This window comes from Parasteatoda tepidariorum, chromosome 12 (assembly GCF_982258835.1).
Source record: "Parasteatoda tepidariorum strain Cologne lab strain chromosome 12, Ptep-v5.0, whole genome shotgun sequence".
Taxonomy (NCBI): Eukaryota; Metazoa; Arthropoda; class Arachnida; order Araneae; family Theridiidae; genus Parasteatoda; species Parasteatoda tepidariorum.
In genome coordinates, this window is record NC_141766.1 from 28,452,019 (window position 1) to 28,478,893 (window position 26,875).

Below are 26,875 nucleotides of genomic sequence, written 5' to 3' on the forward strand. Positions count from 1 at the left end.
TGCATGTGAATATTATTGCTTCAGAAATTAATTAGGCCTAACTGTTATTTTTAAATTTTATTGAATTCGTCATTCCCTCACTAGTGTATAAAGTGAGGGAATGACGCTGAAGTGAGGGAATGATTCAAGATGAGTATATTAGTAAATTTTTTTTTGTTCAATCGTGTCAGTCAATTTTATTTTTCAAACCTGTAAAAACTATTAAATATATAAGACTAAATTATAATAAATATTAGATATACTTAGTATGTTATCATTTTCAAACTTTAGGTAGATGTAACTTAGATAAAAACATGTATTAAAATAAAATATCATTCCCTCACTATTAGTGTCATTCCCTCACTTTTTAAGTAGTGAAAATAATTAATTTACTTATTAATTAATTTGAAAAACAAATTAAAAAATTAATAAACTAATTTATTAAATTAATTAATTTATTTATTAAATTAATTAATTAATTATTAATTATTATGAATTAATTAATTATAAATTAATTATTTAAGAAATTAATTAATTTAAATATTAAGTATAATTTATAGGATATATACTTTCTTTATAATGTCATTACATATTTCTATTAATATAAAAAGTTTCAGAGCTTTTTGTTCACTTTACTTTTTTGGGATTTTATGAACTGAAAAATGACAGTTTTCGTGAGAATGACCCATATATATATATATATATATATATATATATATATATATATATATATATATATATATATATATATATATATATATATATATATATATATATATATAAATGAATGTGCGTCTTTCTGTCCTTTAGAGACTCTTAAACCAACTGACCAAATGCTATGAAACTTGGCATACAGATAAGTTCAAAGCACGAGGAAGGTCACTGTCGACATTAGAACATTCTGCGAAAAACCGTTCCAGCGGCATGAACAAAAATCGAAGTGGAATTTTCTGATTGGTTAAAAGTTAGCCATTGTTTTAAATTTTGCTATAAACGATTCAGTTTTCAAATATCTTGAAGATAACAACAGTGATAATTTTTATCTTATAGCTCTATTCATTTAGAAAAGTAAATTATAGTAAATTACATATACTTTAATATTTAATTATTAATTCGCACAAGTTTTATTATGTTAGGTGAGCACAAGCATGTAAAATCAACGAGAATAGATTTCTTATTCATTGGTCGTATCACGGATTTAGTAATGTGAAAACTGTTTAATAAATATCAAGGCAAAACCAAATTTCATTCAAAAAATATCAAAATAACATTTAATTAGTATTGAAGTTTGAAATTCAGCTTAGCAGTATGACGTAATATAATATTTTCTAGATTCCTGCACCTGAGATTGTTTGTATTATTGTTGTAATTTGTATTATTCGCGTGATATCATATTCTGTATTATTCCAACTTTGCAATGACTGAAGATGTCAACTTCTATTATTTTTTATAGGATGTAATACGTTTGAAGGTTGTTTTTTAAGATGCCAAAAAACTTTTGCAATTATTAATACGAGAATAAATAATTAATGCGCGAAAATTATTAATATTTTTTGGAAATACGTTTTATTTAACCCCTCAATTATGCCACCAAAGCGAAGTGCCATTGGTCGATCTACAAATCAAGCAAAAAGGAGAAGAGAAGAACAAGCTTCAGGAACAAGTGAGCAGAAAAAAATTTGGCAAGAAAGAGATCGAGATCACACTGCTTTTGCTCGAGCATTAGAAACAAATGAGCAGAGGCAAGCTGATCAAGAAAGAGATTGAGTTCATGCTGCTCTTGCTCGATCATTAGAAACGAGTGAACAGAGGCAAGCAAGGCAGCAAAGGAATCGAATTCGCGGGACACAGACAAGACGAACGATGCATACTGATTTGAATTTCTGTGGTTTCAATTACAATTCCCTTTACAATTATAGTCTTCATCCAAGTGTAATTATTGGAAAAAGTGGATAAAAAGTGTACGTATAGTGGTGCTCAAAGATTTAAAAATGAAACACCAGGTATGTGTTGTGCAGGTGGAAAAGTTAAGTTACCAGGCTTGCGTTCACCACCTGAACCATTATTAACAGTATCAGGTGAAACAAGCCAATCAAAAAATTTTTTAAAAAATATGCGCAAGTACAATTCATGCTTCCAAATGACATCGTTCAGAGCAACGAATATCGTTAGCGCAAATTATATGCCAACATTTAAAGTACAAGGGCAAATTTATCACCATGCTGGATCACTACTACCCTTGTCAAATGCTGATCACAAATATCTTCAGCTATATTTTATGGAAAATACTGACGAACAAATCAACAGACTGTGTTAACTGAATACTAACCGAGAGATTGTCGCTGAATTACAAAATTTGTTTGAACAACATAATGAATTAATTAAATTATTTAAAACCGCAATTGAACAAATGCCTTCTGACGATTACGAAGTAATAATAAAGGCAGATAAAACACCTATTGGTCAACATCGAAGACAATTCAACACACCAACGATAGATGAAGTGGCAATTGTCATAGTTAGTGAAGAATTTAATTCTCGCGACATAATTCTTCATCGTAGAAATGGTGACATCCAGAAAGTATCTGAAACGCATCGTTCATATGTTGCATTACAATATTCCATTTTAATTTGGCAAGGAGAGGATGGATATCATTTTAATATTAATATGAGAAATCCTACAACTAATGTGGACGTTAACAAAAAGGTCAGTGCTATGCATTATTATGCATATCAAACGATGATTCGTGAGAATGCTGATAATCATAAATTGAAATGTAGACAATTATTTTATCAATGCATTGTTGACATGCATGCAAAAATAGACAGTGAAGGACTCCTCTACATACGACTAAATCAAGTCAAATAGCGTTCTGAAGAGTGCATCCATTTACGTGATGCAGTTGTAAATAATGGCAATCTCAGTGAATTTGGAAAAATGGTCATTTTATCATCCACATATACAGGCAGCCCAATATGCATGCATGGATATGCACAAGATGCAATGACGTAAGTTCGAGCAGATGGTCGTCCAGATTTTTTCATCACATTTACATGCAACCCAGCATGGGATGAAATAAAGGAGCTTTTATTAACTGGACTATCACCATCAGATCGTCATAATATTTCTGTACGTGTATTTAAACAAAACTTAAAATCTTTAATAGATTTTATTGTCAAACACCATGTATTTGGCAAAACGTGCTGTTGGATGCATTCCATTGAATGGCTAAAAAGAGGTTAACCACATGCCCATATCTTGCACCAGATAGGAAAACAAAAATTTTGTATATTTACAAACACTACTAATATAAAGTTCACCATCAATCATCAAATATCATTCATTTCATGATGATATTGTTTGCAATATTGTTTAATATCACAAGTGAAGAAGCATGTTTATTCTACCATCAACTATGTATATCTATGTTTTGCACATATGTAATATTCAAATGACATATATGAAGGAATAATTTCTTGTTAATTTTCATTTTGATGCATTGTATACATTTGATTATCAATAAATTAGGTTTTAGGTATCAAAACTGCCTTTTCGTTCAAACGCAGCAATGGGTGAACGGGTACAGCTGGTATATCATGTAGTTCACTATTATTACAATTATATATTGTATAGTTGATTTTGTATCTTGTTATGGAATGGAAAAGTCTCTACAGTTTCGAACCAAAAGGACATTCAAGCGAAATCCATGACATTTTTGCGCTTAAAGTTGCATCTGTCTTTTGATCTGCCATAGAATGGAAAAGTCTCTACAGTTTCGAACCAAAAGGACATTCAAGCCAAATCCATGACATTTTTGCGCTTAAAGTTGCATCTGTCTTTTGATCTGCCATACCCCACCCTGAATTCAAGAACTTTGTCAGTAATTATTAAGCTTAGCGTTGAAACAAATAAGTAAAGTTCATTACAAAAGGAAAATTTCCAGCCGTTTACTTAGATTACATTCAAGTATTCACTCAGTTTCCGAAAAATAATCAGAGCTTTTAAACACCTACTATCAATGTTGGTGCTAGAAGAAACATGACTTTAACATATGAAAACATTAAAATAAGGGTTAATCTGCATTTGCTCAAAAATTTAAAAATTCTATTACGTTATTGTTAGTATCATAACGTTCAAGCTACAGGTGCACTAGGCTTGAGTCAGCAACTACTTTGAAAGAAACTTATTTAAAACAATTTGCTTAGATATCATGCAGTTCCATTTTCAAACCACATTAATAATAATTTTTAAAGCATGTGAAAAACAAATTCAAAAAATCACATCATATTATATATATATATATATATATTGCTCATTTCTAAAACAATACATAAGTCTTTTAATGATGAGATTTTCAGAGATTTGAATTTTCGTGATGAAAAATACTTTCTGAAAAGGACAGTATTAATATAGTAAGGAGTAATAATAAAAAATTGAAATTCTAGTACGCTTTTAGCCTTCCGCGTTGTTAGAGTTTTATCCTAGTTTTTCAAGTTTCCGAAAAATGTTTTGCTTTTAAAACTAGTTTCGTTGTTTTAAGTGAATTCCTTTCGGGCTCATCTATTGTTACAAGTTGTCTTAGTTGTTTTCCCGAAATTAATATCGGGAAAAGATCAAAAGAACTTTTGACTGTTTCTTAAGCCTTTCTTGTACGATTTTTCAAAACGATTTTATGACTTCTGATATAATTCCTACGATTTCTTTTTATACTTAATGTGGATGATATACATATATTTCTGTTCTTTACATGATATGTTACATATATTTTGAAATACACGAGTTCTATTTTTGTTCCAAATTTTTGCTTGCTTTTCACACTATTTTATATACTTTTCAAAAATTAACAGTTACTCATTGATAACATACAGTGTATTCTGCTCTTTTTCTGAATTACTGATTCTTAGAGTAAATGTTGCAGAGTAATACTTTTAATTCTTAGGGTAAATGTTGGTAATAGAGGATAATGAGCATTGTGTATATTAGTGTTTCTTAAAGTTATACATGTATTTTAATGTTTCTTAATATTATAAATGTACTTTACTGTTTCTTAATATTATAAATTATTTTAACTGTGCTCCGAGCTAGCTTTATATACAGTCAATTTTTCAAAAACTTTGCAAAGCTTCTAAAAATTTAGAAAAATATTGGCCCCAGAAGATATAGGACATTGATGTATGTTTATTTCATTGTTTTTTTTTGGTATTGTTTATGTTTAATTAATAGTAGTTCGGAAATTACCCGGTACACTTTGATTACTTCAAAGTATACGGCACATTTTCCGAAAAATAACAAAAGGCATTTGCTCCCCTAGTGTCAATGTTGATTCTAGGAAGGATCTTGCTTTGACAGATTTAACAGCATGCAATTTATAGCACTTAAGGAATTGCTCGAAAATTATTCGATATACCTTTGTAGCATTAAAGTATACTGCTAATATCCGTAAATATATCAAAGCTTTTAAAGTTTTAGAGGTAATATTGAGATTTACCATCAATTGTGGCCATCAATTATTAATCTTAGCGTTGAAAAAAATAAGAAAGTTTACTACGAAATTCGTCGGAAAATTTCTAGTCGTTTACTTAGATTATATTCAAGTATTCACTCAGTTTCCGAAAACTAATCAAAGCTTTTAAACACCTACTATCAATGTTGGGGCTAGAGGAAACAAGGCTTAGATATGTTTATTTTAATCTGTTTTATTTGTGCATATTCAATTGGTATTAATCTTCTTTCGCTAACTAACAGGATTGCGTTCTTTAAATTCAAGTACAGATTTAGTTTCCGGAAATTAATCAATGCTTTTTAACTAATAGCTTCAATTTCGAAGAAACATGACTTTAACATATGAAAACATTAAAATAAGGGTTAATCTGCATTTGCTCAAAAATTTAAAAATTCTATTACGTTATTGTTAGTATCATAACGTTCAAGCTACAGGTGCACTAGGCTTGAGTCAGCAACTACTTTGAAAGAAACTTATTTAAAACAATTTGCTTAGATATCATGCAGTTCCATTTTCAAACCACATTAATAATAATTTTTAAAGCATGTGAAAAACAAATTCAAAAAATCACATCATATTATATATATATATATATATATATATATATATATATATATATATATATATATATATATATATATATATATATATATATATATATATATATATATATTGCTCATTTCTAAAACAATACATAAGTCCTTTAATGATGAGATTTTCAGAGATTTGAATTTTCGTGATGAAAAATACTTTCTGAAAAGGACAGTATTAATATAGTAAGGAGTAATAATAAAAAATTGAAATTCTAGTACGCTTTTAGCCTTCCGCGTTGTTAGAGTTTTATCCTAGTTTTTCAAGTTTCCGAAAAATGTTTTGCTTTTAAAACTAGTTTCGTTGTTTTAAGTGAATTCCTTTCGGGCTCATCTATTGTTACAAGTTGTCTTAGTTGTTTTCCCGAAATTAATATCGGGAAAAGATCAAAAGAACTTTTGACTGTTTCTTAAGCCTTTCTTGTACGATTTTTCAAAACGATTTTATGACTTCTGATATAATTCCTACGATTTCTTTTTGTACTTAATGTGGATGATATACATATATTTCTGTTCTTTACATGATATGTTACATATATTTTGAAATACACGAGTTCTATTTTTGTTCCAAATTTTTGCTTGCTTTTCACACTATTTTATATACTTTTCAAAAATTAACAGTTACTCATTGATAACATACAGTGTATTCTGCTCTTTTTCTGAATTACTGATTCTTAGAGTAAATGTTGCAGAGTAATACTTTTAATTCTTAGGGTAAATGTTGGTAATAGGGGATAATGAGCATTGTGTATATTAGTGTTTCTTAAAGTTATACATGTATTTTAATGTTTCTTAATATTATAAATGTACTTTACTGTTTCTTAATATTATAAATTATTTTAACTGTGCTCCGAGCTAGCTTTATATACAGTCAATTTTTCAAAAACTTTGCAAAGCTTCTAAAAATTTAGAAAAAAATTGGCCCCAGAAGATATAGGACATTGATGTATGTTTATTTCATTGTTTTTTTTTTTGGTATTGTTTATGTTTAATTAATAGTAGTTCGGAAATTACCCGGTACACTTTGATTACTTCAAAGTATACGGCACATTTTCCGAAAAATAACAAAAGGCATTTGCTCCCCTAGTGTCAATGTTGATTCTAGGAAGGATCTTGCTTTGACAGATTTTTAGTTTATTGTTTTTAACAGCATGCAATTTATAGCACTTAAGGAATTGCTCGAAAATTATTCGATATACCTTTATAGCATTAAAGTATACTGCTAATATCCGTAAATATATCAAAGCTTTTAAAGTTTTAGAGGTAATATTGAGATTTACCATCAATTGTGGCCATCAATTATTAATCTTAGCGTTGAAAAAAATAAGAAAGTTTACTACGAAATTCGTCGGAAAATTTCTAGTCGTTTACTTAGATTATATTCAAGTATTCACTCAGTTTCCGAAAACTAATCAAAGCTTTTAAACACCTACTATCAATGTTGGGGCTAGAGGAAACATGGCTTAGATATGTTTATTTTAATCTGTTTTATTTGTGCATATTCAATTGGTATTAATCTTCTTTCGCTAACTAACAGGATTGCGTTCTTTAAATTCAAGTACAGATTTAGTTTCCGGAAATTAATCAATGCTTTTTAACTAATAGCTTCAATTTCGAAGAAACATGGTTTTAACATATGAAAACATTAAAATAAGGGTTAATCTGCATTTGCTCAAAAATTTAAAAATTCTATTACGTTATTGTTAGTATCATAACGTTCAAGCTACAGGTGCACTAGGCTTGAGTCAGCAACTACTTTGAAAGAAACTTATTTAAAACAATTTGCTTAGATATCATGCAGTTCCATTTTCAAACCACATTAATAATAATTTTTAAAGCATGTGAAAAACAAATTCAAAAAATCACATCATATTATATATATATATATATATATATTGCTCATTTCTAAAACAATACATAAGTCCTTTAATGATGAGATTTTCTGAGATTTGAATTTTCGTGATGAAAAATACTTTCTGAAAAGGACAGTATTAATATAGTAATGAGTAATAATAAAAAATTGAAATTCTAGTACGCTTTTAGCCTTCCGCGTTGTTAGAGTTTTATCCTAGTTTTTCAAGTTTCCGAAAAATGTTTTGCTTTTAAAACTAGTTTCGTTGTTTTAAGTGAATTCCTTTCGGGCTCATCTATTGTTACAAGTTGTCTTAGTTGTTTTCCCGAAATTAATATCGGGAAAAGATCAAAAGAACTTTTGACTGTTTCTTAAGCCTTTCTTGTACGATTTTTCAAAACGATTTTATGACTTCTGATATAATTCCTACGATTTCTTTTTGTACTTAATGTGGATGATATACATATATTTCTGTTCTTTACATGATATGTTACATATATTTTGAAATACACGAGTTCTATTTTTGTTCCAAATTTTTGCTTGCTTTTCACACTATTTTATATACTTTTCAAAAATTAACAGTTACTCATTGATAACATACAGTGTATTCTGCTCTTTTTCTGAATTACTGATTCTTAGAGTAAATGTTGCAGAGTAATACTTTTAATTCTTAGGGTAAATGTTGGTAATAGGGGATAATGAGCATTGTGTATATTAGTGTTTCTTAAAGTTATACATGTATTTTAATGTTTCTTAATATTATAAATGTACTTTACTGTTTCTTAATATTATAAATTATTTTAACTGTGCTCCGAGCTAGCTTTATATACAGTCAATTTTTCAAAAACTTTGCAAAGCTTCTAAAAATTTAGAAAAAAATTGGCCCCAGAAGATATAGGACATTGATGTATGTTTATTTCATTGTTTTTTTTTTGGTATTGTTTATGTTTAATTAATAGTAGTTCGGAAATTACCCGGTACACTTTGATTACTTCAAAGTATACGGCACATTTTCCGAAAAATAACAAAAGGCATTTGCTCCCCTAGTGTCAATGTTGAATCTAGGAAGGATCTTGCTTTGACAGATTTTTAGTTTATTGTTTTTAACAGCATGCAATTTATAGCTCTTAAGGAATTGCTCGAAAATTATTCGATATACCTTTGTAGCATTAAAGTATACTGCTAATCTCCGTAAATATATCAAAGCTTTAAAGGTTTTAGAGGTAATATTGAGCTTTAACCATCAATTGTAGCCATCAATTATTAAGCTTAGCGTTGAAAAAAATAAGTAAAGTTTACTACGAAATTCGTCGGAAAATTTCTAGTCGTTTACTTAGATTATATTCAAGTATTCACTCAGTTTCCGAAAACTAATCAAAGCTTTTAAACACCTACTATCTATGTTGGTGCTAGAGGAAACATGGCTTAGATATGTTTATTTTAATCTGTTTTATTTGTGCATATTCAATTGGTTTTAATCTTCTTTCGCTAACTAACAGGATTGCGTTCTTTAAATTCAAGTACAGATTTAGTTTCCGGAAATTAATCAATGCTTTTTAACTAATAGCGTCAATTTCGAAGAAACATGGTTTTAACATATGAAAACATTAAAATAAGGGTTAATCTGCATTTGCTGTAAAATTTAAAAATTCCATTACGTTATTGTTAGTATCATAACGTTCAAGCTACAGGTGCACTAGGCTTGAGTCAGCAACTACTTTGAAAGAAACTTATTTAAAAACAATTTGCTTAGATATCATGCAGTTCCATTGTCAAACCACATTAATTATAATTTTTAAAGCATGTGAAAAACAATTCAAAAATCTTCTTCATATTATATATATATATATATATATATATATATATATATATATATATATATATATATATATATATATATATATATATATATATTGCTCATTTCTATAACAATACATAAGTCCTTTAATGATGAGATTTTCAGAGATTTGAATTTACGTGATGAAAAATACTTTCTGAAAAGTACAGTATTAATATAGTAAGGAGTAATAATAAAAAACTGAAATTCTAGAACGCTTGTAGCCTTCGCGTTGTTAGAGTTTTTTTCTAGTTTTTCAAGTTTCCGAAATATGTTTTGCTTTTAAAACTAGTTTCGTTGTTTTAAGTGAATTCTTTTCTGGCTCATCTATTGTTACAAGTTGTCTTAGTTGTTTTCCCGAAATTAATACCGGGAAAAGATCAAAAAAACTTTTGACTATTTCTAAACCCCTTGGGGACGATTGATTCAGAAAAGCATTCGTACAAAATCAGAATCAAGTTGTAATTAAATAAAACACGGTAACTTAAATGCAGTCGTTGCTAATTTGACAGACTTACTTTGCTTTTACTTTAATTATTGTTAGTTTAATCATATATATAATCAATATTAATTCAAAGTATAACTAAATAGTTTTATTTTGAACAAAGTAATGGTGAATTAAATAAATCAAATAATTATAACTCCGCCCACAAATAAACTGCTAAAGAATTACTTTGATTACCAGTTTTATCTTTCTACCCTGATTGATTCGGTTTCATACTGACACGTATTTGTGACAGTCGGCCCGAAAGGGTTAAGCCTTTCTTGTACGATTTTTCAAAACGATTTTATGACTTCTGATATAATTCCTACGATTTCTTTTTGTACTTAATGTGGATTATATACATATATTTCGGTTCTTTACATGATATGTTACATGTATTTTGTAATACACGAGTTCTATTTTTGTTCCAAATTTTTGCTTGCTTTTCACACTATTTTATATACTTTTCAAAAATTAACAGTTACACATTGATAACATTCAGTGTATTCTGCTCTTTTTCTGAATTACTGATTCGTAGAGTAAATGTTGCAGAGTAATACTTTTAATTCTTAGGGAAAATGTAGGTAATAGGAGATAATGAGCTTTGTGTATTTTAGTGTTTCTTAAAGTTATACATGTATTGCAATGTTTCTTAATATTATAAATGTACTTTACTGTTTCTTAATATTATAAATTAATTTTAACTGTGCTCCGAGTTAGCTTTATATACAGTCAATTTTTCAAAAACTTTGCAAAGCTTCTAAAAATTTGGAAAAAAGTTGGCCCCAGAAGATATAGGACATTGATGTATGTTTATTTCATTGTTTTTGTTTTTATATTGTTTATGTTTAATTAATAGTAGTTCGGAAATTACCCGGTATACTTTGATTACTTCAAAGTATACGGCACATTTTCCGAAAAATAACAAAAGGCATTTGCTCCCCTAGTGTCAATGTTGATTCTAGGAAGGATCTTGCTTTGACAGATTTTTAGTTTATTGTTTTTAACAGCATGCAATTTATAGCACTTAAGGAATTGCTCGAAAATTATTCGATATACCTTTATAGCATTAAAGTATACTGCTAATATCCGTAAATATATCAAAGCTTTTAAAGTTTTAGAGGTAATATTGAGATTTACCATCAATTGTGGCCATCAATTATTAATCTTAGCGTTGAAAAAAATAAGAAAGTTTACTACGAAATTCGTCGGAAAATTTCTAGTCGTTTACTTAGATTATATTCAAGTATTCACTCAGTTTCCGAAAACTAATCAAAGCTTTTAAACACCTACTATCAATGTTGGGGCTAGAGGAAACATGGCTTAGATATGTTTATTTTAATCTGTTTTATTTGTGCATATTCAATTGGTATTAATCTTCTTTCGCTAACTAACAGGATTGCGTTCTTTAAATTCAAGTACAGATTTAGTTTCCGGAAATTAATCAATGCTTTTTAACTAATAGCTTCAATTTCGAAGAAACATGGTTTTAACATATGAAAACATTAAAATAAGGGTTAATCTGCATTTGCTCAAAAATTTAAAAATTCTATTACGTTATTGTTAGTATCATAACGTTCAAGCTACAGGTGCACTAGGCTTGAGTCAGCAACTACTTTGAAAGAAACTTATTTAAAACAATTTGCTTAGATATCATGCAGTTCCATTTTCAAACCACATTAATAATAATTTTTAAAGCATGTGAAAAACAAATTCAAAAAATCACATCATATTATATATATATATATATATATATTGCTCATTTCTAAAACAATACATAAGTCCTTTAATGATGAGATTTTCTGAGATTTGAATTTTCGTGATGAAAAATACTTTCTGAAAAGGACAGTATTAATATAGTAATGAGTAATAATAAAAAATTGAAATTCTAGTACGCTTTTAGCCTTCCGCGTTGTTAGAGTTTTATCCTAGTTTTTCAAGTTTCCGAAAAATGTTTTGCTTTTAAAACTAGTTTCGTTGTTTTAAGTGAATTCCTTTCGGGCTCATCTATTGTTACAAGTTGTCTTAGTTGTTTTCCCGAAATTAATATCGGGAAAAGATCAAAAGAACTTTTGACTGTTTCTTAAGCCTTTCTTGTACGATTTTTCAAAACGATTTTATGACTTCTGATATAATTCCTACGATTTCTTTTTGTACTTAATGTGGATGATATACATATATTTCTGTTCTTTACATGATATGTTACATATATTTTGAAACACACGAGTTCTATTTTTGTTCCAAATTTTTGCTTGCTTTTCACACTATTTTATATACTTTTCAAAAATTAACAGTTACTCATTGATAACATACAGTGTATTCTGCTCTTTTTCTGAATTACTGATTCTTAGAGTAAATGTTGCAGAGTAATACTTTTAATTCTTAGGGTAAATGTTGGTAATAGGGGATAATGAGCATTGTGTATATTAGTGTTTCTTAAAGTTATACATGTATTTTAATGTTTCTTAATATTATAAATGTACTTTACTGTTTCTTAATATTATAAATTATTTTAACTGTGCTCCGAGCTAGCTTTATATACAGTCAATTTTTCAAAAACTTTGCAAAGCTTCTAAAAATTTAGAAAAAAATTGGCCCCAGAAGATATAGGACATTGATGTATGTTTATTTCATTGTTTTTTTTTTGGTATTGTTTATGTTTAATTAATAGTAGTTCGGAAATTACCCGGTACACTTTGATTACTTCAAAGTATACGGCACATTTTCCGAAAAATAACAAAAGGCATTTGCTCCCCTAGTGTCAATGTTGAATCTAGGAAGGATCTTGCTTTGACAGATTTTTAGTTTATTGTTTTTAACAGCATGCAATTTATAGCTCTTAAGGAATTGCTCGAAAATTATTCGATATACCTTTATAGCATTAAAGTATACTGCTAATCTCCGTAAATATATCAAAGCTTTAAAGGTTTTAGAGGTAATATTGAGCTTTAACCATCAATTGTAGCCATCAATTATTAAGCTTAGCGTTGAAAAAAATAAGTAAAGTTTACTACGAAATTCGTCGGAAAATTTCTAGTCGTTTACTTAGATTATATTCAAGTATTCACTCAGTTTCCGAAAACTAATCAAAGCTTTTAAACACCTACTATCTATGTTGGTGCTAGAGGAAACATGGCTTAGATATGTTTATTTTAATCTGTTTTATTTGTGCATATTCAATTGGTTTTAATCTTCTTTCGCTAACTAACAGGATTGCGTTCTTTAAATTCAAGTACAGATTTAGTTTCCGGAAATTAATCAATGTTTTTTAACTAATAGCGTCAATTTCGAAGAAACATGGTTTTAACATATGAAAACATTAAAATAAGGGTTAATCTGCATTTGCTGTAAAATTTAAAAATTCCATTACGTTATTGTTAGTATCATAACGTTCAAGCTACAGGTGCACTAGGCTTGAGTCAGCAACTACTTTGAAAGAAACTTATTTAAAAACAATTTGCTTAGATATCATGCAGTTCCATAGTCAAACCACATTAGTAATAATTTTTAAATCATGTGAAATACAAATTCAAAAAATCACATCATATTATGTATATATACATTGCTCATTTCTATAACAATACATAAGTCCTTTAATGATGAGATTTTCAGAGATTTGAATTTTCGTGATGAAAAATACTTTCTGAAAAGGACAGTATTAATATAGTAAGGAGTAATAATAAAAAATTGAAATTCTAGTACGCTTGTAGCCTTCCGCGTTGTTAGAGTTTTATCCTAGTTTTTCAAGTTTCCGAAAAATGTTTTTTGCTTTTAAAACTAGTTTCGTTGTTTTAAGTGAATTCGTTTCGGGCTCATCTATTGTTACAAGTTGTCTTAGTCGTTTTCCCGAAATTAATATCGGGAAAATATCAAAAGAACTTTTGACTGTTTCTTAAGCCTTTCTTGTACGATTTTTCAAAACGATTTTATGACTTCTGATATAATTCCTACGATTTCTTTTTGTACTTAATGTGGATGATATTCATATATTTCTGTTCTTTACATGATATGTTACATATATTTTGAAAGACATGAGTTCTATTTTTTTTCTAAATTTTTGCTTGCTTTTCACACTATTTTATATACTTTTCAAAAATTAACAGTTACTCATTGATAACATTCAGTGTATTCTGCTCTTTTTCTGAATTACTGATTCTTAGAGTAAATGTTGCAGAGTAATACTTTTAATTCTTAGGGTAAATGTTGGTAATAGGAGATAATGAGCTTTGTGTATATTAGTGTTTCTTAAAGTTATACACGTATTTTAATTTTTCTTAATATTATAAATGTACTTTACTGTTTCTTAATATTATAAATTAATTTTAACTGTGCTCCGAGATAGCTTGATATACAGTCCATTTTTCAAAAACTTTGCAAAGCTTCTAAAAATTTGGAAAAAAGTTGGCCCCTGAAGATATAGGACTTTGATGTATGTTTATTTCATTGTTTTTTTTTGGTATTGTTTAAGTTTAATTAATAGTAGTTTGGAAATTACCCGGTATACTTTGATTACTTTAAAGTATACGGCACATTTTCCGAAAAATAACAAAAGGCATTTGCTCCCCTAGTGTCAATGTTGATACTAGGAAGGATCTTGCTTTGACAGATTTTTAGTTTATTGTTTTTAACAATTTATAACACTTAAAGAGTTGCTCGAAAATTATATAATATACCATGATTGCATTAAAGTATACTTTTAATTTCCGTAAATATAGCAAAGCTTTTAAAGTTTTAGAGCTAATATTGAGATTTAAAAATTTTTTATTCTATTGTTTCTTAATTGTATAAGTATAATTATTCTGAATTCGGTGATCACCCAATATATATTAATTATTTTGAAACTTACTGCTTAGTTTCCAAAAAAGCTTTTATGCTGCTAGTGTCAATATTGGTGCTATTAGAAACAAGTTTTTAATAAATGTTTATTTTATTGTTTTTGTATTTGTGAAAATTCTAAAAAGAATTTATCTTTTTCAGAAATTAACCATTGTAACCTCATTAATTACAAATATAGACTCACTTTCCCAGAACTTATGAAAGCTTTTAAATACACTAGGAGAAACAAGCCTAAAAAAATCATTTTTACTTTTTTAAAATTGTTTTCATTATTTATGTTATTGTTTTAATTGTTTGAAAAATGATTTTTTTTCAAATAAATTAAACTTTTGTGTCTGATGTTATAATTAAAATTAGTCTCTAAATAAATACCATATCTAATGATTGCCATTTAAACTACTTAAAATGAATCTTAGTATAGTGAATTCCTATCAATTTGTTGCACTTTTTTATTAATTTTTTTCGTTTTGCATTTTTTATTGTTTATTTGTGTTAGAAATTAACGTTGGCAAAATTAATAGTTTTATTTTGTTTTTATTATTTTTACACCTTTTCTGCGTCGGCATCGCATCTCATACTTTTGGTGTTTTTGTGCTCATATTCCTTACACATCCCTACATCTCTTTAAATCCTGCGATTGCTTCTATGTGTCTAAATTTTGCTAAGAGATAGCTCAACTAGTCCCTATTTCTTCAGCATTTTTGCTGTTAGATATCCTGCATTGAATTGAGATTAGAATCATTTAAAAACAGGTTTATAAGTCTCCCGGAGATATTTTCCTGTTTAATCACACATTTTATTTAAATCTAAGGAATTTTATTATAATGAGAAAAATTTAGTTTAATATCATTATTTTATTATAATTTAAACTTTATCGTTCTTAGAAGAAATTATATCTTGTCATAGCATATTTTATTATTTATGCTGTCGTATGCAATAAAAACTAAAATTTTCTTTTGTAGATTTCTTATCAGTATTTTCTAATTTTTTGTGTGTATTTTGAAGTTAAGTAATATTCACTGAGCTTGAGCATTTATTTAAAAAATTAGTTTCAATGACTCATTTAAACCAGTTGATTAGTTGATCAATCTGATTCATTTATTTACTTAAGTTTTCTTCTCTATATTTAGATCCATATTATTAGCAAAAATCATCTATTATATTTATAAGGCGTGAATATATATATATATATATATATATATATATATATATATATATATATATATATATATATATATATATATATATATATATATATATATATATATATATATATATATATATATATATATATATATATATATATATATATATATATATATATATATATATATATATATATATATATATATATATATATATATATATATCCAGGGGTATGTTTAGAGGAAATTTGGGTCCGTTACGGAACCTTCCCAAAATATTTTAACTTAAAAACGGACCCTTCACAAATTTTGTTAATCGAATAAACCCTTCCCAGGGCAAAAAACAGGAAAGATGGATGAAGTTTTGTCTGCGGCAGACGATTCTTTCATTATTCGTCCGACATGAATATTCTGCTTTCAGCAGTATAGGCTAAATACCAAATATTTGTATGTTACATTTCTAATTTAGAAGCAGCAATTGCTGTTTATTTTTGAAAATTTAATTTTTTTTATCATAATTTTACTGTGCCGAGCATAATTTTGTATCTATTTACAATTTAAAAACTCCTTGAAAAAGTTTTTTTTCAATAACCGGACCCTATTTGCTCAAATTATAAAAGCGGACCCTGGTTGGAAAATGTGAGTAATTTTTTCATAATTTCACTAAAAAAGGATCTTTTACAAAATGTCTGGACAGACCCCTGATATATCATTCTTCATTCTTAATGAAGGAAAGAAATTCTGATTATAACAGTTATTTAAAATTTAAAAGCTCAAATTATTTCTGATATTAGGTAATCATAGCTGAGTTAGACACAATTTGCAAAATAAGATAACCTTCAGTTACATTTGATTTCAAAAATACAACTATATTTTGGAACTCATAAATTATTTAAATTATTAACCTTTTTCTTTCAATTGTGCGTAGGTATGTGTACTAAATCTTTCCAGTAGTTACCATATATGGCAACGTTACTTTTAAAAAGTAACGAGTAAAAGTACAAGTATTTTTAAAAAAAGTAACGAGTAAAAAGTAAAAAGTTCTTATTTTAAAAAGTAACGAGTAAAAAGTACAAGTAAAAGTACAAGTACTAAACAAAAAAAGTAACGATTTAAAAGTACATTTTTAGGAAATCGAAAATTCAAAGTAACTTAAAATTTTGTTGAATAATATTCTTATGTTCTTTAATGTTTTTGCAAAATTGTTGTTATTTATTTAATTATTTTTAATTTTGAAAGTTATGGATATTAATTTATTTTTAAATTCGGAAGAATATTATAATATAATTTTATAATATAATCGTATAATATAATTTTAAAATCAAATATAATTTCAATATCAACATTTTTATGGATTTGCACGAAAAAGAAATTTTATCTATTGACTTTAATTTTCAGTTTATTATTTTTATTTAATTAAAAAAAAGAAATTTTATCTATTGACTTTAATTTTCAGTTTATTATTTTTATTTAATTAAATTACCATTGATTTAAAATTGTTTTACTCTTTAGAAACGCGTTTTAAAAACACAAACATAAACAAAGCAAACACGGGGTTTCAGATAGCTTTGTGATCTTTGAGCTATTAAAAAATAATTGAATGTGTAGTATAAGCTGAAACAGAAGGTATTTAAACACTAAGTTAGCTGTGAATACATATATATTGCATTCAAAGCTTTTTTTAAAAAAATTTTTAAAATTTTTTTTTTAAGAAAGCTTACCGAGTTTAAGAAAAAAGTAACGATTTCATTCGATATTTCCGTTACAAATACTTTTACTTTTTCCCTAAAAAAGTAACGAAAAAGTACTAAATTAAAAAAGTAACGACGTACAAGTAAAAGTACGTACTTTTTACTTGTACCGGCGGTACAAGTAACGAAAGTAAAAGTACTGCCATGTATGGTAGTTACGTATTTAACTATTATCAGCTAAGTGAGTAAATATTATGATAAAAATCCCAGTTATATATTTCCTAAAAACAATTAATTAACAAAAACACTGAATAAAATATTGTAATTTGTTTGGCATCCGTTCAGAGCAAAAATCATAATTTTTTTTCTTTGGCAAAATATTTAGTAAATTTGTTGATTTCATTTATGGTAATAATTTTAACCAAAGCAGATTTTCCAAAATGTATCCTTCATTAAACTTAGCTGCAAAAAGTTGATGCTTAAAGTATTGTTTACTATTTGGCATGATTAATCATAAAAAAAAAATTCAATGTGAAAAATGTCATTAAATAGATCAAATCTTGAAAAGAATTTAATAAAATACAACATATGAAAAACACAGAGCAGAATTTAGATAAAAAAAAGCAGTAATAAGAAAGACTATTAATATCCTATTTTTTATAGTAATTATAATTTTATAGTAATATACAAATTATAGTAATTGAAATCAATGAATGTAAAAAAAAATAGATTTCTTTCTTTTTAAATTTTTATTTTCATGAAAGAAAACAAATGCCTCATCACAATAAAACACATCACATCAAAAAATTGATACATGAATTCAACAATTTTTTAATTTGATTATCGTCTATTTCGTCTCAAAATCGAAAATTTAACGATGTTTAATTACTAGTCAATCTTTTTTTTCAAATAATGATAGCTACGTCACTAATTTGAAAATATAAGCCAATTGAATGCGTTATGAAATTATTCTCCAATTTTGAAAACTGAAGTGATATTAAATAATTTAAAAATTTTATTTTTTTAAAAACACTGGACTATCCACTGTTTAAATGATAATGTTTCCGAATATTTCTTACAATTTAAAAGTTAGACTCATTCGTTGTGTTATTTAGGTTATGCCTAATAATTTATACATTAAATTTTCGCCATACACAACTCTTTTGTTCCTTTCATTACAGTAAGTTCGAAGTTTTTGATGCTATAAATCTAATGCATTTAATTTAACAGCGTTCTGTAAAATGTAATTAATGCATTACTTGTATTCTTTATTGCAAGGAATCATTTTTAATGTTTTTAACTTAAATTATAATTATAATAAATAAAAATTCGTGATGATAATCACAATAACAAATAATATTGAAAGTATTAATGACCTATAAATTCATTAATCCCTTATTTGAATAGTAATTTAACCCACTTTTGTTCTTTTTTGTCATTTTGTAATACAGAGCTTTAAAGGTTAAAGCATTTATTTTTTAGTTTCGAACTAGATGGTGTTTTTTAAACAATTCTTTTTCATTAATAAGGTAGTTATTAAATAAAGGGGATTTTCTCTTAGAATTGTGTACTGTTACACGTTTTCTCAGTTTTATTTCCTGAAACAATATCAGAAAAATATTAAAAAGACATGTAAAATGTTTTTCAAAATATTTTTTTAACATGTGAATAAATTAAATGAGAATCAAACTGAGAAACTTTTGCTTAATTTAGTAAAATTATTAATATTTTGAGCAAGGATATATTTTTGTTTTATAATGCTCCCTTCAAAATTAGGTAATGTTAGAAATTAAGCAAATTTTAAAACAAGAACCTTTTGCGTCATTAAATAGTTACAATTATTGATATTTGAAGGAGGGATAGATTATTTTTATCTTATTCCTTCATAGTTAGTTTGTATCAGAAATTAAGTTTAGCAAAATAATGTGTTTTATAATCTAGTTTATAAAAGGGAATTTCTCTTAGAGGTGTGCAATGTTACACACGTTCTTAGTTCGATTCCCGAAAGCAATAGTAGAAAAATATTAAAGAGACACATAAAATGTTTTTCTTAATATTTTTCGAACATCTGAATAAATGCATGCGTTGTTCCTTTATTATTTGAATACTTGATGCAAGAAGGTTTTGAATTTTGAGCTTTAACAATAGTTTATTTTATTGTTTCTCAATTATATAAGTTTAATTAGGTCGGAAATTAAACGGTATACATTGATTACCTTCATGTATACTTCCTATTTTCCGAAAATTAACAACAGCATTAATTCCCCTAGTGTCAATGTTGATACTAGGAAGGATCATAGCTGTGACAATTATTAACTTTATTGTTTTTATCAGTATAAAGTTTGTAGCATTTAAAGAGTTGCTCGAATATTATTCGGATATACCTTGAATGCATTTAAGTATACTGATATTTTCCGCAAAGCAATCAAAGCTTTTAAAGTCTTAGTGCTAATATTGTACTTTAAGAATTGTTTATTTTGTTGTTTCTCAATTATATAAGTTTTATTAGTCTGTATTCGGAAATTACCCGGTATACATTGATTACTTTGATGTATACTGCATATTTTCCGAAAAATAACAACAGCATTAATTCCCCTGGTGTCAATGTTGATACTAGGAAGGATCATAGCTGTGACAATTATCAACTTTAATGTTTTTATCAGTATAAAGTTTGTAGCATTTAAAGAGTTGCTCGAATATTATTCGGATATACCTTGAATGCATTTAAGTATACTGATATTTTCCGCAAAGCAATCAAAGCTTTTAAAGTCTTAGTGCTAATATTGTACTTTAAGAATTGTTTATTTTGTTGCTTCTCAATTATATAAGTTTAATTAGTCTGTATTCGGAAATTACCCGGTATACGTTGAATACCTTCATGTATACTGCATATTTTCCGAAAATTAACAACAGCATTAATTCCCCTAGTGTCAATGTTGATACTAGGAAGGATCATAGCTGTGACAATTATTAACTTTATTGTTTTTATCAGTATAAAGTTTGTAGCATTTAAAGAGTTGCTCGAATATTATTCGGATATACCTTGAATGCATTTAAGTATACTGATATTTTCCGCAAAGCAATCAAAGCTTTTAAAGTCTTAGTGCTAATATTGTACTTTAAGAATTGTTTATTTTGTTGTCTCTCAATTATATAAGTTTAATTAGTCTGTATTCGGAAATTACCAGGTATACATTGATTACTTTCATGTATACTGCATATTTTCCGAAAAATAACAACAGCATTAATTCCCCTGGTGTCAATGTTGATACTAGGAAGGATCATAGCTGTGACAATTATCAACTTTAATGTTTTTATCAGTATAAAGTTTGTAGCATTTAAAGAGTTGCTCGAATATTATTCGGATATACCTTGAATGCATTTAAGTATACTGATATTTTCCGCAAAGCAATCAAAGCTTTTAAAGTCTTAGTGCTAATATTGTACTTTAAGAATTGTTTATTTTGTTGCTTCTCAATTATATAAGTTTAATTAGTCTGTATTCGGAAATTACCCGGTATACGTTGAATACCTTCATGTATACTGCATATTTTCCGAAAATTAACAACAGCATTAATTCCCCTAGTGTCAATGTTGATACTAGGAAGGATCATAGCTGTGACAATTATCAACTTTAATGTTTTTATCAGTATAAAGTTTGTAGCATTTAAAGAGTTGCTCGAATATTATTCGGATATACCTTGAATGCATTTAAGTATACTGATATTTTCCGCAAAGCAATCAAAGCTTTTAAAGTCTTAGTGCTAATATTGTACTTTAAGAATTGTTTATTTTGTTGCTTCTCAATTATATAAGTTTAATTAGTCTGTATTCGGAAATTACCCGGTATACGTTGAATACCTTCATGTATACTGCATATTTTCCGAAAATTAACAACAGCATTAATTCCCCTAGTGTCAATGTTGATACTAGGAAGGATCATAGCTGTGACAATTATTAACTTTATTGTTTTTATCAGTATGAAGTTTGTAGCATTTAAAGAGTTGCTCGAATATTATTCGGATATACCTTGAATGCATTTAAGTATACTGATATTTTCCGCAAAGCAATCAAAGCTTTTAAAGTCTTAGTGCTAATATTGTACTTTAAGAATTGTTTATTTTGTTGTTTCTCAATTATATAAGTTTAATTAGTCTGTATTCGGAAATTACCCGGTATACGGAAATTACCCGGTATACGTTGAATACCTTCATGTATACTGCATATTTTCCGAAAATTAACAACAGCAATAATTCCCCTAGTGTCAATGTTGATACTAGGAAGGATCATAGCTGTGACAATTATTAACTTTACTGTTTTTATCAGTATAAAGTTTGTAGCATTTATAGAGTTGCTCGAATATTATTCGGATATACCTTGAATGCATTTAAGTATACTGATATTTTCCGCAAAGCTATCAAAGCTTTTAAAGTCTTAGTGCTAATATTGTACTTTAAGAATTGTTTATTTTGTTGCTTCTCAATTATATAAGTTTAATTAGTCTGTATTCGGAAATTACCCGGTATACGTTGAATACCTTCATGTATACTGCATATTTTCCGAAAATTAACAACAGCATTAATTCCCCTAGTGTCAATGTTGATACTAGGAAGGATCATAGCTGTGACAATTATTAACTTTACTGTTTTTATCAGTATAAAGTTTGTAGCATTTATAGAGTTGCTCGAATATTATTCGGATATACCTTGAATGCATTTAAGTATACTGATATTTTCCGCAAAGCTATCAAAGCTTTTAAAGTCTTAGTGCTAATATTGTACTTTAAGAATTGTTCATTTTGTTGTTTCTTAATTGTATAAGTTTGATTATTCTGTATTCGGCAATCTCCCAATATATATTAATTATTTTCAAGCATACTGCTTAGTTTCCAAAAAATCTTTAATACTGCTACTGTCAATGTTGGTGCTATTCGAAACAAGTTTTTAATAAATGTTTATTTTATTGCTTTCGTATTTGAAAAAAATTCTAAAAAAGCACTAATCTTTTTCGGAAACTAACCATTGTACCTTTATTAAATTCAAGTATAGACTCAATTTCCCAGAATTTATGAAAGCTTTTAAACATACGAAAAGAAACAAGTTTTTAGAAAATCATTATTATTTTTTTTAAATTGTTTGCATTATATATGTTATCGTTTTAATTGTTTGAAAAATGATTTTTCTTTAAATAAATTAAACTTATGTACTTGATGTTATAAATAAAATTAGTCTATAAATAAATACCATATCGAAGGAGGGACATTTAAACTATTAAAAATGTATCCGTATAGTAAAATCCGATCATTTTGTTTCACATTTTTGATTATTTATATTTTATTTTGCACTCTTTATAGTTTATTTGTACAAATTTTCATTTGTACAAATTTATTTGTCAAAATTTTCATTCTAAAATTATGGTAAAATAACTGGCAGCTGTCTGTCTTTCCGAATAACCGTAAAGTTTACGGTAAAGAATATTTTTTTCTTTTATGGTCTTGAAACCATTTACTAAAAGTATGGTTAAAAGACCATGAATTCAAAACTATACGGTTTTTTAACCGTTTACAACTGGCATTTTCCAAAAACGTAAAAAAAACAAAGATAATTATTAAACTAGACGTAGGAGTTCGGCTTTTCGTAAGGTAATGGGCATTGGAAAGTGCCGGACTCTGGAAATTCTTCATGTGTTGAAGGGAATGGAGGAAATAGTGTAGTGTCAACACTAGGACTCGAACTCCAGTTCTGCCGGTCATGAGATTGACAGACAAGCCCACTCGGCTATGATATGTACGCAGTTGCAAGGAACTAAGTAGTTTCATTAGGTGGTTTTAGTGGGTGCGATAAAATTCTGATTGTTTAACCGTATTGGGTGAAAGCAGTTAATGAACAGTTTTTCTCAAATTTAACAGTTTGATTACCATTTTATTTATGGTTATTCGACTGCATTGATTAAATATGGTAAAATAACCATTCAATATATTATTATTTTACCCTTTTTGCCGAGAAATTTTTAGCAGTTTTATAGCATTATTTTATTATAATTTAAACTTTATCATCCTTAGAAGAAATAATATCTTGTCTTAGCATATTTTATTATTTATGCTATTGTTTGCAATAAAATTTTAATATTTCTTTTGTAGATTTCTCATCAGTATTTTTAATCTTTTGTGTCTGTTTTGAAGTTAAGTATTATTAACTGAGCTTGAGCATTTAACAAAAAAATTAGTTTTAATGACTCATTTTAACCAGTTGATCAATCTGACTCATTTATTTACTTAAGTTTTCTTCTCTATATTTAAATCTATATTATTAGCAACAATCATCTATTTTATTTATAAGGAGTAAATATATATATATATATATATATATATATATATATATATATATATATATATATATATATATATATATATATATATATATATATATATATATATATATATATATATATATATATATATATATATGTGTGTGTATATAGATTATTCAATGCTTTTTAGCTACTAGTGCCAATTTCGAAGAAACATGGCTTTAACATATGAAAGCATTGAAATAAGGGTAAATTTGAATTTGAGCAAAATTTTAAAAATTCCATTACGTTATTGTTAGTATCATAATGTTCAAGCTGCAGGTGCACTAGGAGTGAGTCAGCAACTACTTTGAAAGAAACTTATTTCATAACAATTTGCTTAAATATCATGCAGTTCCATTGTCAAACCACATTAATTATAGTTTTTAAGGCACGTGAAAAATAAATTCAGAAACTCACATTATATATATATATATATATATATATATATATATATATATAACTATTATAGATTGTAGTTCCTTTTGTTTCACTTTATGGAATTGAGATGTCTCAACAGTTTCCAACAAAAAGGACATTAAATTAAACCCATGGCATTTTTGGTCTTAAAGTTGCACCTGTATTTTGATTTGTCATACCCCTCCCTGAAATCCGGATTTTTGGCATGTAATTCTTACGAACACGTTAGTAAAAATGTGTAGGTAAATGTCCATCCGTTTACTTAGACTACATTTAAGTATACACTCAGTTTCCGAATATTAATCTAAATTTTTAAATTCCTAGTATCAACGTTGGTGCTAGGAGAACCATTGCTTTAAGATATATTTATTTTATTTCTACTTTTTTAATTGGCATTAATCTTCCTTCGCAGACTAACAGAAAACCTTCATAAAGTTCAGATACAGTAAGTTTTCGGAAATTAATCAAAGCTTTTAACTACTAATGTCAATTTCGATAAGATATTAAATTTATACAAATCTATATAGCGTTGCTTTTTATTGTTAATACTTCATCACACCTATATAATTTCAAAAATTAACAGTTACAGTTACTGTTATTAACAGTTTTTCTAAATAACTAATTCTTAGAGTAAATGTTGGTAATAGGAGATAATGAGCTTTCACCAATGTTTATTTTAGTGTTTCTTAAAGTTATGCATGTATTTTAATGTTTCTTAATATTATAAATATATTGAATTGTTTCTTAATATTAGAAATTAATTTTAGCTGTGGTCCGAGAGAATTTGATATACTGTCCATTTTTCAAAAACTACTAAAATTTTCTAAAAATTTGGTAAAAAAATTGGCCCTAGAAGATGTAGGACATTGATGTATGTTTATTTCATTTTTTTTTGTATTGTTTAAGTTCAGTTCGGAAATTACCCGGTATACATTGATTACTATCATGTATATGATATATATACAATTATATAAGTTTAATTATTACTAAACCGGGAAATGTTGGTGCTGTTTGGAACAAGTTTTTAATAAATGTTTATTTTATTATTTTAGTATTTGTTAAAATTCTAAAAACAATTATTCTCTTTCGGAAACTAACCATTGTACCTTGATTAAATTCAAGTATAGACTCAATTTCCCAGAACTTATGAAAGCTTTTAAATATACGAGGAGAAACAAATTTTTTGAAAATCATTATTATTTTTTTTAAATAGTTTGTATTATTTATGTAATTGCTTTAACTGTTTGAAAAAGGATTGTTTTTCAAATAAAGTATGTTTTTGTGCGTGATGTTATAATTAAAATTAGTCTCTAAATAAATGCCATAGCAAAGGATTGCCATTTAAACTATTTAAAATGAATATTAGTATAGTAAAATCTGATCATTTTGTTACACTTTTTATAAAAAATTTTTATTTTGCATTTTTTATTGTTTATTTGTGTTTGAAATTAACGTAGGCAAAATTAATAGTTTTATTTTGTTTTTATTATTTCCTCACCTCTTTTCCGCCCCTACTTTTTTATGCCTAAATTTTGGTAAGAGATAGCTCAACTAGTCACAATTTCTTCAGATTTTTAATCATAATAATTTTGTAATGTGTATAATAATTTTAATCATAATATTTCGTAATAATAATTTTGTAAATAATTTTGTAAAACTGCTAGTAAATAGTTCAAACCTTGAAAAAAATTTAATAAAATTTAACATATGAAAAACAAAGAACAGAATTCAAAAGAAAAGAAAATTAATAATTAAAGAAATATAATTATCCTAATTTTTTTAGCAACTTATAGTAATTAAAATCAATGAACGTAAATAAAAATTGATTTCGTTCATCTTAAATTTGTATTTTTATGAAGGAAAACAAATGCCTCATCAAAATAAAACACATCACATCAAAAAATTGAAATATGAATTCAAATATTTTTTAATAGGATTATCGTCAATTTCTTCTCGAAATCGAAAATTTAACGATGTTAAATTAATTGTCAACGATGTTAAATTAATAGTTAATAGTCATATGTTTCCGAATACTTCGTACATTTTAAAAGTTAGAATTATTCGTAGTTATTATAGTAGTATTCGTAGTATAAGTAAAATTATTCGTATTTAGGTTATGCTTAAGGTTATGCTTATACATTAAATTTTCACTATACGCAACTCATTTGTTCCTTTCATTACAGTAAGTT